Source organism: Pipistrellus hanaki, assembly GCF_964339955.1.
Source record: "Pipistrellus hanaki genome assembly, chromosome: 1".
Classification (NCBI taxonomy): Eukaryota; Metazoa; Chordata; class Mammalia; order Chiroptera; family Vespertilionidae; genus Pipistrellus; species Pipistrellus hanaki.
The window spans coordinates 179,996,904-180,011,021 of NC_140503.1; positions in this window are offsets into that span (position 1 = coordinate 179,996,904).

Genomic DNA, 14,118 nt, shown 5'->3' on the forward strand with positions numbered 1-14,118 from the left:
CGGGGGCAGTAAGAGGCAACCAGGCTGGCGGAAGGTTGTAGTTGGGGAAAACCAGGACAGTAGGGGGAGTTGTTGGGGGTGATTAGGCTGGCAGGGGGGGTAGTGGGGGGTGACTAGGCCAGTGGGGTGGGGGGCAGTTAGAGGCAACTAGGCTGGCAGGGGAGGGCAGTTAGGGGCAACAGGCTGGGAGGGGGGACAGTTAGGGGTGACCAAATATGCAGTCAGGTGAATGATTAGGAGCCAGTGGTCCAGGATTGTGAGAGGGATGTCTGATTGCAGGTTTAGGCCCAATCTGGCAATTAGACATTCCCTAAGGGGTCCCAGATTGGAGAGGGTGAAGGCTGAGCTGAGGAGACCTTCCTCCCATGCACGAATTTCGTGTACTGGGCCTCTAAATTGAAATATAATTATACTTACATCATAGGGTTCTTGGGGATTAAATGAGAAAACACATACCAGTGCCCAGCATGCAAGAGTGCTTAATACATGATATCATGAATCAATCCATTCATGAGAGTGTTTTGCCATAATCAGCGGTAGGCAAACTCATTAGTCAACAGAGCCAAATATCAACAGTACAACAATTGAAAATTTTTTTGAGAGCCAAATTTTTAAAATTTAAACTTCTTCTAATGCCACTTCTTCAAAATGGAATTGCCCAGGCCGTGGTATTTTGTGGAAGAGCCACACTCAAGGGGCCAAATTGCCGCATGTGGCTTGTGAGCCACAGTTTGCTGACCACGGGCCATGACTATTGTTTTCTTTCTGATCTCTTTTACATACTTGAGCTCATACTGCCTTTACAATTTTGTTTCATTTTAGTTTTCTTTTCATTGTAGTGATTCCCTATATTATTACATATCCTTATAAATGTTAGTTTTGATGGTTTGATGTATCTGATGGCATTATATTATATTAAATACAGGGATGTATGCAAATTTACTTGACAATTCCCCTATTGTTGGATATTGGAGGTATTTTTTATTTTTAACTATTATAAATGTATGTTGTCATGAATACTTGGGATTTGTTGGTTTCCTAGTATCCAAATCAGATGGTCCCATCAACATATTTAGGCAAACATGCTTTTGAAATTAATCCATTCACGCAGAATATATGGTATACTCTGTTGGAACTCAGTACAGGGTGTGTGTGTGTGTGTGTGTGTGTGTGTGTGTATATATATATATATATATATATATATATATATATATATATATATATATAATATGTATCTATATATATTAAAGTCAATAAAGTTTATATGATTACATATATATAATATATATAGTACATATATGCATTTTTTAAAGCAAATGATTAAGCAAATGATTAGAGTGGAGGTGAAAATCAGTCTAGAAAGGTTTGAAGAGATGGTGCTAGAACTGAATCTTGAAGAGTAAGAAAAGGCGTTTATCAGCTGGAGACGGTGTGGTGGGGAGGAGAAATAGAATGAAGCACAGAAAAACATTGAATCATAATTATAAGAAAATATCAATTCTGATGGGCTTAAGGATAAAGAGCAAATTTGTTGGGGGCTGAGAAATGCAGGCCAGCTTCAGAATCAGCTGGATCTATAGGGGTGTCGAACTCAATCAGAGAAGGGGCCAAAATCTAAAATCCAGCCTAAATCTCGGGCCGAATGGTTTACTGAACAGTCATAAACTGACAATGTCATAAACTGACAGCGGAGTGCAGTGATGACAGCGCGGTGCGGGCCACATTGCAAGGCCTGGCCGGCCGGATTTGGCCCGCGGGCCTTGTGTTTGACACATGTGGTTCAAAGAATGCCATTGGGCCTTGCCTTGCATCTCTAATGATTAATGATTCCACTAAAAGTTTCTAGATTATTTCTGATTGAACTGACTTGAATCATATGCCCACTCCAGAATACAAATACAAATACCAAGTCACATAAACTGAGGATGGATTAGATATTGTTTGCTGAAGAAAAATGGGTAGTGTTAGCAGAATAAGGAAAAGCAGATGTTGGGAAGGCAAAGATAACAGTCTCTTTAGGAAATTCCTAGTAATCCAGGGTGGGTAGAGCAAGAGATCAGAGGATGGAGGACTTTGGATGCTGTAATGCAAAGCATAGGCTTTATTTGGTGTGCAGTGAGGTGCCACTGAAGGGTTTTTAACATGGTCTTTTGATACATTATTAGTAACTGTATTCCACAGTGTATTTAAAATTCATTCTTTGTGTTATACATCCTATGGATCTGATAAATGTATATTCTATAGGTTTTGACATGTATTACACTATTATATAGAGTAACTTATTGTCCTAAAAACCATCTATGCTCCACCTATTCATCCTTCCTTACCTCCAAACTTCTGGAAACCACTGGTCTTTTTTTACTCTCTCCCTAGTTTTGCCATTTTCAGAATGTTAGATAGTTGGAACCATACAATATGCACCATTGTTTTTTTAGATTGGCTTTTTGCACTTGGTGATATGCTTTTAAGGTTCCTCCCTGTCTGTACATTGCTTGCCAGCTCATTCCTTAATATTGCTGACTGATACTTCACTGTATGGATATACCACATTTTGTTTACTCAGTTCATCTATTGAAGGATGTCTTTGTTGCTTTCATATATTGGCACTTTCACAATTGCCAATGGGTGCACAGGCTTTTGTGTGGCTATCACTTTTGTTTGGACATAAGTTTTCAACCTATTTGGGTGAGTAGCAAGGAAGGTGATTTCTGGATCAAACATGGTCCTTTGAATAAACCTCTGTTATTTGTGAAGTATTCTCACCTTCATTCATTTACTGAATTTTCACGGGAGCTCTCTGAGGTGAGGTCTATATTCTTATTTCTACATTTTAAGTGAGAAACTGAGGCTCTAAGAGTTTAAGTACAATACATATAATTCACATAGTTGGTGAATGTGTAACCCATGCATTTAGTATGCTCTCTTCACATGGCCTGAAGTTTACAATAAAACGATTATCTGAAGTCAGAATAATTCTCATGATCTCAGCCCAAACCATTCACACAGCGGGAACTGACCAGCCCCAGAAAAATGGGGGGAAGCAGTAAGATTCCTTTAATGTCTTCCTAGCCCACACCCAGAGTCTGCCTTTGAGGCAGACATCCTCTGGGCTTCTCCGCAGGATCAAAAGGCATCATTTCTATTGGGAAGCTGCCCAGTAACTGGCTGGATAACCAGATGAAGTCATTCAAGTAATTGTTATTATTAATGACTTCATGTGCTACCCCTCCCAGATACAATGTGCATTTTCATAGTAGCTTTTGATGTCTTCACTCAAAAAAAGGTAAAAACAAAAGTGGAGATTCTCAGTACCAGGCAGGTCTTGGGGGTGGAAAGAAATGAAATGAGATCTCCCAGTGCTCCTCCACTTATACCTCACATTTATGTAGTTCAGACTAACTGTCAAACCCACAGGTAATGGCATTTCCCCCCCATTCATTTCCAGAATTGTGTGGATTCACAATTATTGGGGGAAGTACAGAGGGAAATTTTCAAAAATTCAAAAAATTTTTTCTTGCCAAAGAGCAAAAATTATCTCCACAGAATGTGAAGAGGATATCAATGGACAAAACAAATTAGGTATAGTCACATATTTCCTTCCCATAGTGTGGCTTTAATTTCCATCAATAATATTTATCAATTTCCTAGGCTAATTACCCTTAGTGAAATATACCACATATGTTGTTGGGCAGTGGTGGCATGACAGAAGGGTAGGTAGTTTAGGAGTAAGTTAGCCCCCTTTCTTTAATCTCCAAGACAGCTCATAGAAGCATATAATCTGAATAAAAACAAATGCAGCTTCAGGACAAATCTCTTCCAAGCAGGTGGTTTGGCCCTAAGTCCTTCCTCTGTAGAAACTCTGTAGCTGCCACTGAGAAACGTTTCTCATAGGGGATATATATATGTATGTATGTGTGTGTATATATATATATATATATATATATATATATATATATATATATATAAAATTGATTCTTTACAGAGGAAGGGAAAGGGATAGAGAGTTAGAAACATTGATGAGAGAAAAATATCGATCAGCCACCTCCTGCACACCTCCTACTGGGATATGCCCACAACCAAGGTACATACCCTTGACTGGAATCAAACCTGGGACCTTTCAGTCCACAGGCCAAACCAGTTAGGGATCTCATAGGGTTTTAGAAAAATGAACGTTTCTAGCATGAATTTTGACATTATCCCTTAGACATAGAAAGAGTTGTGTCGTGATTACTACAATGGGTGGCTGGTTTCCATCCAGCATTCTCTATTTTTACCACTAAAATGACTCAAATTCCTTCCTTTTCCTTTAAAATGTTAGTAGCCAACTGGCAAAGCCTTGGCCTTGGGCACCTCTGATCTTATCATGTGGCTAATCTTGGGACTCTTACAGTAAATGAAAGTGTTGCTTGCCTGAATTATGACTCTTATTTTTAAAAAAAGAGGATTTCTGGGTTTCAGTCTATTTGAATGAAGTTTTATCTCTTTGTGGGATCTCAGGGAAGCCATTGCCTAGCTCTGAACTGCAGTTGGGTAAGGGTAATGTAACTGTGAGCTACCCTCCCCCCCCCAAAAGAAATACTTGGGTAGTAATTTTGGAAGGGGAGGTTTTAATTTGTTTCATTCTGGGTGCCAGAATCTGAATGAGGTAGCTGGGCTTCACCAATAGTGTGGACATTTGTTACAACACTGATAGAGCATTTAACTGACATACCTTTCCGTGCCTCCCATTGTCCTCAGGAAAAAAGTGTAAACTCTGTAACAAGACTTCAAGGCCCTTCGTGTTCAGACTCTTCTAAACACCCCAGTGCCTCCCTAGCCCAGAGTACTCAGGACTCATGTAGAACCCACGTCTGCAGTGTTACAGTGGTTGATCTCCCCTGCTAAGCTGTAGGCTCTGGTCTCTCATTCCTGAGCACAGGGCGTGGAATTCTGTAGAAGTCCAAAAATATCTGCCGAGTGGCCAAATGAGAATTCATGGATGAACCAAAACTACGGGATGGACTATAAACACTTTCCTGAACAGTTAGCTTAAGCAAATGTCTTAGTAGAGCAAAGGCACACTAGGAAGTGTGTGAAGAGAAAGGGTCTGCTATTAACTTGTCTCTCCTCGCTCTGAACTCAGGAACCCCTTCTGTGGAGAGGATCCAGGGGGATCGTTCTGCCCTGGCGCTGTGTGTCTTGGCTTGTTTTCTTGGCATATCGGGATGATACTCTAACCAAGTGACCTACCCAGCCAGGTGTCCTGGCTCATTTTCTTTCCTGGCCCTCCATGCCTGTGCATTGTTCCAGAGGCTCTGCTCTGTGCCACACTCGTCTGCACCACATGCTCATGTGCACTGGACGGGACTCGTCCTTTTATCAGGGTTTTCGTAGAAATTGCTAGGACGTTTCAGTCTGTCTGAACAAAGCTGTGAAAAGTCTACGGTCTAAGGATGATGCTATTTCTATAACCTGGATTCTTGTTGTTTATAATTTGTTATGGTAGGACGTCTGCATGGCCTGACCTTAAAGAAGCCTGGTGCTACACTAAATGTTTGTGTCTCTCCAGATTCATATGCTGAACCTCCAGTGGGATGGTAGTAGGAGATGAGGTCTTTGAGGGATTTGGCCCTCATGTATGGGATTAGTGCCCTTAGTAAAGGGACCATAGAGAGTCCCTCAGCCCTTGCACCATGCAAAGACACATGGAAAAGGTGTTTGTCTATGAAATGGGCTTCCCTAAAGTGGGCTCTCAACAGCCACCACCTCTGCTCATGCCTTCCTCTTGGACTTGAGCCCCTTCCAGAAGTGTGAGAAAGAAATGTTTAATGCTTGAGCCCCTAGTCTGTGGTATTTTTGTTATAGCAGCCCAAACGGACTAAGACACCTGGATTCCTTCTGTGTGCCCTCTCAGAAAGCAGAGACCTGCTGACTCCTCCTGAAGCACTTCTTCCTCTGCTCTGTTCTACCTCCACCACCATCACCATTATTGTTATCACTGCCATCCCCATCTTCATTCTCATCACCAGAACCACCACCACCATTAATACCATTATCAACATTGTCACCATCACTACAACTACCATCACTACCACCACCACCATCACCATCACCATTATTGTTATTATCACTACCATCCCCATCATCACTCTCACTACCAGGACCACCACCACCATTAACACCACTATCAACATTGTCACCATCACTACAACCACCACCACCATCACCACCACCACCATCACCACCACCACCACCACCACCACCACCATCACCATTATCATCACCATCACCACCATCATTACCACTATCACCGTTGTCACCACCAACATAAACACGTCACTTACTCGTCCCAGCTACAATGTTAAGTACCCCATCCATGTTCATTCACTGAATCCTCACAACAGCCTTATAGAGTGGGTGCCATGATTATATTCTTCCTTTAGCAGAGGAGAAAACTGAGGCGCAGAAGGAGTCTGATTTGCTCAAGGTCACATAGCTACCAAAATGACCCTGGTAGTCTGACTGGCCAGTGCATTATACCCACTTGGGTTTTTCTGGGACAACTTCCCCTCTGTGTTCTGTGTTCTGTTAACAAATACCCTCCTGCACCCTCACAACCTTAGCTCTAGCTTCTAGAATGTTTTACATTATACTCACTTCATGTGGACCTTACAGGCAGAGCCTGTAAGCAACTTGTTTTCATCTAATGTGTCTTTATTCCTTCTATCTGCCTTTCTTTCTTGATGACATCAGCGCTTGACCTTGTGTCGAGTGATCACTGGGCTCTTTTTCCAGAAATAACAGAATCCTGCTGGAGGGAGGATGAAATGATCGTAGGAAGCAGTGGGGAGAAGAGGGGGTCAAGTGTAGGGTGGAGCATATTGGGGGAAGTACAGGGAGAAAATGTCTGAGATCCTGTACTGCAAAGACCCTGTATTGCCAAGTCCCTTCCACTGTTCGATGCAGGCTTCACACCTTCCATTTCTGTCAATTTTTAGAATTTTCAAAAAAATAAAAAATCATCTATCTTTACAACAGCTTTGTGATTCGTGAGCTAGGCAGGGTAGGAATTATTGTTTCTGTTTTTCTTTTCTTTCTCCTTTTTTTTTTTTTTTTTTTTTGCCAAAGAGAAAATAGTGGCTTAAAGTTAAATGATTTGCTTCACTACTACTAAGCAGTGAAGCAGGTTTAGTGCTTATGTCTCCTTGTTCTATTTTTGCTATAGCACCCTTTTTTCTCTATCCTTATATGAGCAGACAATAAATAAAACAGACATGCTCCACCTTTAAAATTTAAATTTTTCTTCTGTTGCTTCCCCAGAAAACAAGAATGAAAAATGAGCGTGGAGTCCCTTTGGACTGGCTTGGCTATGGCTACTGCCTTCCTCTCATTGATACATTCCAGCAGGTTCTGGCTGGAATTTGTGACGAGTGACTTCAGAAGGGCCAAGGCTTTCAATGCTAAACCAATGATGTTCAAATCATTTTGTCTGAAAATCAGGCTGACTCTGACACTAGTCTGGATTTCTGAAGCCAACTGGCTTGGTGGTTGTGAGAAAGGCACCCTATCACTTTGTTACTATTTCCAGCTCTGTCCCAGGTGCTGGGGGAATGATTATACTTGCAGTGTAGAGAAGTAGGAGGAAAAAGGTTATTTTGGAATTTCCAAATGAATAACCACCATTGAACTTACCACCCCATGTTTACGTGGTATTCACTTTTATTTCCCCCTTTCTATCCTTCACCAGACTTTTATTTATTTTTTCATTATGAGACTGTATTATTCTTATAATAACAGCAAAGAACTAGTGTAAAATGACCAGTAACCAATTAACGATTTTAATTCTGCCTTAAGCCTCCAAAGTGAAATGAATAATGAGTGCAAAATTTGCTTTTTTTTTTCATATAAGGGAGAAAAGACTACCTAACTGTAAGAACAGTATCCTTTACATTTTGTCCTCTATGCAGTCCTATACTCTTCAATGAAGGTTTCTCATATTCACTTTAATTCAGTAAAACTTTGTTGCATGCCTCCTTTTGGCTAGCTACTGATTTGATTCCCCAAACAATAAGACAAAGTGCCTATCCTTATGGAAATGATAAATTGGTGGATGAGAAATGAAAAAAAAAAAAAAGCTGGTTTCCTTAAGACAGAAAAAGGGTCCTAACACACACAGAATCCCAGGACTCCCAGGCACATTCCTCCCTAGAGGTGTTCCACCAGCCCCTCTGGCATCTGCCATTCCCCTGTTTCCTTGCAGAGGTGGTTGCTGGTCATCCCAGATGCTGTGAAATTGCAAATAATGGCATCATCTCCTGTTTCTCCTCTGGTTGGTCCAGCTCGAAGCTCAGCCTGTTGAGCCAATTCTTGCCTCAGCACCCCCTAACTTTCACAGCAAGAGGGAAAAGCAAGAGGAACTAGTAACCCTAGTCCACTCTCACACATAGACCACAAAGCAGAGTTGCCTTCTATTCTCTCAGTTGTGTGGGGGATTCAAATGATAAATGTAAAAAAGTAAAATTATAAAAAAAAAAAAGTAAAAATAAACAAAGAAAGCAAACAGAAGCTGCTCACTTTTTAGATTGAGGTTTCCCTCTCTTTAGGATTCCCCTTAAGCTTTAAGCTGAGCTCCTTATGGTCAGGGAATGGGTCAGTCCTGCTCATTTGTGTATCCCCAATGCCCAGCACAGAGCCTGACCAAGAGTAGGCACTCACTAAGTGGGCTTTTTTTTTTTTTTTTTTTGTGTGTGTGTGTGAAAATGGATGACTTCATGACTCAAGCATGTACCGCTGTGAACTTAGCCAAGGACAAGCTGAGTGGCAGACACTAGGCTGTTATCAAAGTTATCCCTTCCTTGGACACTGGCTGGCTGACTATTGGAACGTATTTGTGTGACTTGGCCCTCTCTTCCCTCAGGATTAGTTCATTTCCCAGGAGGTTTCTCAGACCCGCATGCAAGTGGAACCTTGGTTGGCTCTCCTCAGGAGCCCTCCAGACTTGCTCAGGGCTTGTCTGGATCCTGGAGTAAAGATGGCCTGGGCTCAAACCAGTCTTATACATAAACAGCAATGTCAGAGGCAAAGACAAGGACTGTGAGACGGAAGAACACTTACTGCTGATTGGGCAGGTAAGGGAAGACATTGGGCAGGTGATCAGAGTGAGGGACCAGCCGCAGGAGCAAGGCCACAGAGCACCGGGAGCACAGTGTTTGGAGCAGTGGTCAGAAAGCCCACTGATGGGCGATGACGAAGTAAAGGTTGTTTGGGGACTTTATTCTCTCGGCCAAGAGAAGCAACTTGACCCAAGTCCTGTGAAGTATGATGATGAAAGGGATTGCATGGAGAAAGATTGGAAAAGGCGTAAGAAGCTTCAATAATAATTCAAGGATGAGAACTGATGATGACCAAAGGCAGGGACAATGGGATTGCAAAGTCCCTTCTGCTGCACAGCATTTGGCTTTTGTTTACTTAATTTTGTATTCACAATACTTCCAAACCCAGGATCAGGCCTAGAAAAAGTGGTCAGTGTACAGGTATATTTGTAGAATGAATGAGAAAATAAAGCACAGATAGAAAAGACAATGGGAGAGGAAAAAGAAGAAGAAAGTAAATATAAAAATTATGAACAACAAATACATATCTATCAACAAGTGAATCTATAAGTCAAGTGAATTAAAAATCTGAGGAACAGAATAAACTGGTGAATATAATAGAATCAGAGGCATAGAATGGGAGGGGATTGATAATTTTCAGGGGGAAAGGGGTGTCTGTGTGGGGGGTACAGGAAGAGACTGGACAAAAATCATATACCTATGGATGAGGACAGCAGGGGTGGGGGTTGGGGGAAGGAGGTAAGGGCAGAGGGTGGAGTGGGAGCTATGGGGGTGTGGGGGAAGGAGAAACAAATGTAATAATGTGAACAATAAATATTTATTTAAAAAAGAAAAGAAAAAAGAAAAGACAATGGGGGTCTAGAATCAATAGGTTCTGAGGGTGGGGGTAGGTTAGTGAGAGAAAGGGACCAGATAAGATGAGGTGTTTAGGTATTGGGTGTATATGGTTGGAGAGCTCTGACCTGAGGTAGAAGTCCAAGGGAAAGTAAAGGAAGACCATTTTAGACACACAGAGTGCGTTTTCGTTTCACTAGGAGCATTTGAGTTTTCTGCCTGGCCCTGACTTTGGGGCAACAGTATCATCACAGGCAGTCAGGAGGGCCTGGAGTCAAAGTCCCATCCCAGCTCAATCTTAGCATCAAGTTACATTCTTCCCTTTTAATCAACACAGATTCCTGCGTGTTTTCTATGTGAGCATTTTTTAAATGAATATTTATTGGCCTGGGTTATATTACCTCTGCCCCCCAAATATATTTATTCTGAGGCTAGCACTTTTAGATTCTCTGAAACTACCACAAGTATTGACATTTATTTTCTAGAGTCCAAGAAAACATTATCTATGTCATTTGGAAAGATATTCTTTGGTGTCTGGTTAGTGAAGAAATAAAGACATGGAAATATAATCCTAGTTTGGGAATCTTGAATGCCTTTTTTGAAAGTATAATTTTTATCTACATATAAGAATATTTAAAAATAAAAGTATATTTAGGCTTTACATAGTACTTTATAAACACAAATTCATTCTTTCTGTGTTCTTATGGTGCTATGCAAAATACAGTCATATTTTGAGTGGAGTTACTAAAACTCTTAAAAGAATAAATTGGCTTAAATTACTTGGTGGTCCTGGAATTAAAGCCTTGCCTCCAGATTCCCCAACAAGGGCATCCTGGGAAGTGGCAGAGGTCTGGTTGACATCCTGGGAGGTCTGATGGAAAGTGAATAGACTTTGGAGTCATGAGTTCAAATCTCTGCTGTACCCCTTCACCAGGTGCATGAACTTGGACAAGTTACTTGTTGTTTCTAAGCCTCATTTACCTCCTTGGCCAAACATACGTTCATCAAAGGTTTGTTGTGCGCATTACATGAGGAAATGTCTGGCACAGAGCACATGTGAAAAGCTGTGTCCTTTCCCTCCTGCCTTTGGCTAATAATCACATCTGAGCCTCTCTGACAGAAAATGATCTTTCTCATTTGGAACACTCAGAAAACATTCTGCTCACAAGCTAGGGAACAATGTCGAATCACTATATTAGTACACCTGAAACTAATATAATGAATATCATATTATATGCCAACGATACTTACAGTAAAAAAAGAAGTACAATAAAAAAGCCCACTAATTGATATTGCATGCTATCATGGACTCTTAATACAGTCATGTGCTGCTTACCGATGGGGATATGTTCTGAGAAATGACCTTTGGGCTATCTCATTATTGTGTGAACATCATAGAGTGCAGTTACACAAATCTAGATGGTACACCCTGCTATACATCTACCTTCTGAGAATTTTCTCTATCTTCTGAGAATTTTATTCAGCTACAAGAGGCTCAGTGCATGATATTTGTGCACTGGGTGGGCGGGGGGCAGTGGGGGGGGCAGTCCCTCAGCCCCGCCTGAGCCCTCTCGCAGTTCAGGACCCCCAATGGGTTCTTAGCACTGCTGAAGAGGTGGGGGAGGCTCCTGCCACTGCTACTGCACTCACTAGCCTTGAACCCAGCTTATGGCTGAGTGGTGCTCCCCCTGTGGGAGCACACTGACCATTGGGGGACAGCTCCTGCATTGAGCGGCTGCCACTTGATGGTCAGTGTGCATCATAATGACTAGTCACTACAGTGTTTTTTCGATTTGCATATTAGCCTTTAATTATATAGGACTAGAGGCCTAGTGCATGAAGTTTGTGAATGGGTAGGGTCCCTAGGCTTGGCTAGTGATCAAGGCCAATCTATGGGGTGATGAGAGAGCCCCTGCTGGCACCCATCTTGGCTGGCCTGGGACCTGCGAGCTGGGGGAAGCTCCTGCATTGAGCATCTGCCCCCTGGTGGTCAGTTCATGTCATAGTGACCGGTCGTTCTGCCATTTGGTCTATTTGCATATTAGGCTTTCATTATATAGGATGGCTACCAACTCTTGTATTAATATTTAACATTCTATATTGGCAATTATACTTTTTACCCTGGCTTTTACTAATTATTTAACTATTTGGGGTGCCCCCCCCCAAAAAAAGCATTCTGTTCTTGTTACGTTTAAAAGATACAGTATCTTCTAAAATCTGAAAATATGTCAACATCAAAAACACACACATAAAAATGGTCTCAAAAAACACACATATACACAAAAGATCTTTTTATTTTATTTTTTATTTTTTTATTAAATTATTATCTGTGTACATATCTTACCATCCTCCCCCCCCCCATTCATACCCTCCCTCTCCAGAGTTTTGTGTCCATTGGTTGTACTTGTATGCATGTATACAAGTCCTTCGGTTGATCTATTATCTCCCCCAGATCTCCCTCCCCTCCCCGCTGTAATTTGACAGTCTGCTTGTTGCTTTACTGTCTCTATATCTATAAAAGACCTCCTTTTTCTAAGTTTTCTCTCATCCCCCTCCCTTTCTCCCCTCCCTTTTCCTCTCTCTCTCTCTCTCTCTCTCTCTCTCTCTCTCTCTCTCTCTACCTTAAGATTTCTTTTATATCTTACAGGCTTTTCTCAAGTATTTGGACTTAAGTCTGAGAATGCTTTATTGACTGTCATGCTTTGCTTTAGTGTGAGCCCCTAGAGAGCTTGCAGATATGGGGGCGGGGGCAGAGGGGAGTAAATGCCAGACTTGGCAGGCTTTTATTCTGGGGCACTGATGCTTGCACTAGTCAACTTAATTCCCCCCTGGAAGTTTGTTCAGTTTTCTAGAAGAAGCATGCTCTGATTCTTGCCTGGGTTTAGCTATAGGCAGCTCTTTGGTAGGAGTAGGAGAAGAGTAGGGGATGTGCTCATTGTTCTATTGATCCTTAGTTATACCCCATTTTTTAGTGGCACTTCTCACTTCCATAGCCCTTGTGCCTGCCATCTTTGAATCCAGAGTTTCTTGGAATTCTGCCAGGTTGATTGCTCCCACCCCAGATGTAGCATAAATCCCAAATGGTAGTTTCTTTTTTCTTCATCCATCACTAGATTATCATGTATTTTTCATCTTCTAGAAATTTACTGAACTCTCTTCGGTGCTCAGTAGTATTCTTTGGTTATTGAGAGTCCATATTATCTTAATACTTTTTTATCCTGTCATTTTAATAGAGTCAAAGAAGGAGAAGAAATAAATATTCTTAGCTAATTATCTTGAACCAGAAACCCCTTTTTTGGAATTATTTTACCAATACGTATTGAACACTTTGCTACATACCAGGTGCTAGGATAGGCACTAGAGATCCAAAATTGAACCATACATAGTTTTTCATGATCTAGAAGGAGACAGATGTTTAACAAGTAGTTGTGTTGCAATGTAAAATGTGAATAATAAAAGGACGTATGAGATGCTGAAGACCACGACAGAAAAAACAGTCAATTCTATTGGCAGCCCCTCTACTGAGTTGGAAAATAACCAAGTGTCCAGGTAATATTCAAGAAGAGAGGCTTAGGCCACATCAGTCTGAAATAAAGTGGTATCATATTAACAGGAACAACAACAAAAATGTCACCATTTCTCTGGCTGAAATAAAGCCTTGGTTGGATGACTCCAGTGGCAAAGTCTGAGAACAAGCCAGGGTGCAGGTGGTTTTGAGAAAATAATTTCAGAGAGCACAATGATGAACTCAGAAGATGAAATAGGGAAGAAAGAAAATCCACTAAAGTTATCTTTTTTGTCCCCCTCCCCCCAATAAAGATACTTTGTTGATCTGGTTGCTGTAGAGGGCAATTGGGGCTCTGAAGAACTTTATAGAAGGTGCCTCAGAATTCTTCCAATGTGCAGGAAGCTGGGGTATTTACTCACTGACTCTCATGTCCCACTGGGGAAGGTACTTCTGAGGAGGGTGCTCTCTTTTTCTTCTGGGCTGTTGCTCCATGCAGGCTCAGTGGTATTTGGTTTTGGAGAAAATACATGAGCAGAAAAACTGGAGATACCTTGGTTAGAGCTTGACTTAGACTCGGGTGTTTCACACACAGCTGCCCATCATAGCTATGTTGAAATCAGGGTGGAAGGGAATGGCAAGGAAAACAAAAACTATTTAAGATCTCTCTTCTCCCCAAAAGTCTCT